The 1,357-nt window shown below is 59.3% G+C and overlaps 1 protein-coding gene across 1 annotated transcript in view; it reads right to left on the bottom strand.

Moving 5' to 3' along the window:
* LOC103592322 (calcitonin gene-related peptide 2-like) overlaps positions 1-900 on the bottom strand; it is a 6,760-nt gene extending 5,860 nt beyond the window's left edge. Inside the window, exon 1 of the mRNA XM_008574983.1 lies at positions 834-900. The gene's annotated coding sequence lies outside the window, so the exon portion shown is untranslated. The remainder of the gene's footprint in view (positions 1-833) is intronic.
* Positions 901-1,357: the final 457 nt, after the last annotated feature.

Here is a 1,357-nt window from a genome sequence, read left to right as displayed (position 1 = left end):
TGTGTGGGGGGGACGGGGATAGATTTTGGTTCTGTTCTGTGGAAAATCAGAGAGAATCCCTAAGCGCGCATGCACACAAACCCACACCTTTTGCCCTGATCTATGTAGAAACCAAGCGCAGACCCACTCCGCTGCAGACCTGCTCTCCCATTGTGCCTGTCTTCCCACAGACTGAAAATTTTAGGACTACCACTGATGGACTTCGCGCCAAAGCGTGGGAGGGAAGGCGGGAAGGGTAGACTGGAAAGGAGGTCTTATTTCGCAGTCTGCGTATCTAGATTTGGGGGAAATTTCAACGTGCCAATTACAGGTGTCTCTGGACTCTGCCTGCACAGATGGCGCTCTGCTGGAGCGCAGTTTAGCAGCAGGTGCCGGGCGCCTGCACCTTAAGGTGAGCCCACTGTTCCGGCCGGCTGACAATACAGCCCCAAATTCGGGCAATGTTCCAGAGACGCCTGCGGGTTGGAGGCGCCTTAGATCAAGGCTCAGGGCTCCACTGTCTCGGGAACCAAACGTGATCGCTGAGGTCACAGAGGCGCAGGGCACTCCTGGACCACACTCGAGAGGCCCCAGTCCCACCTAACTGGGCTCGCCCTGTTTCCAGCTCCCATGCGGAGCCCTAGCTGTAGACGGGATTTCACACGCGCGCGTTAGGAGAACATGCCGGCGAAGCTCTAACCGCCCACCTTCTCCTGAGCCAGCAAGGCAGCTAAGATCACCTGGCTGTAGGTAGGACGAGATGGCGTGAAGAGGTGAAGAAGCAGGCAGGCAAATGGAGCAAACTGGGGGAACTAGTCAGGAAAGGCAGGTTATTAGAGTGGGAAGTTCCTCACCTGGCGACTCTAGTTTCAGGGCAGCGCGAGCAGCAGGTCCACGCGGGAAGAGCACAGCGCCTGCTGTGGGCACCTTCCCCGCCGGGCTCTTATTCCAGTGGTGTCGGGAGGCGGCGTCCCCACCAGCCTGCGCGGCCAATCCAAAGTGCCCAGGACCAGCCAATTAGAGGACCGACCAAGCTCCAATTGCGTCATACCTCGCGCTTCCCACACCGCTACTCCGGGGAGGGGACCATCCGGTCCCGCTGTCATTTACATTAAGGTCATTGCTTAGGGCGCGAGAGGAGAGCCTTCGACGTCCAGAAAGTGGGGGCAAGTCGGGGAAAGTTTGGCGTCACCTACAGTAAAGGACCAGAGCTTCTGTCACCTCCTCGGAGTCTGAACTCCGGCCTCGCACCCCCTCCTGCCACGCCAGGGGGGACCCAAGCCCAGCCACCTGCAGCCCCAGAAAGGTTGAGCAATAGTCCCGGGTTCTAAAGGGACCTCAGCTGAAACGGTTCAGGGCGGGGGGGGGGGGGGGGGGG

This window comes from Galeopterus variegatus, unplaced genomic scaffold (genome assembly GCF_000696425.1).
Source record: "Galeopterus variegatus unplaced genomic scaffold, G_variegatus-3.0.2 Scaffold1124, whole genome shotgun sequence".
Lineage (NCBI taxonomy): Eukaryota > Metazoa > Chordata > Mammalia > Dermoptera > Cynocephalidae > Galeopterus > Galeopterus variegatus.
The sequence above is the reverse complement of the archived record's forward strand: the minus strand, read 5'-3'. Positions and strand labels throughout refer to the sequence as shown.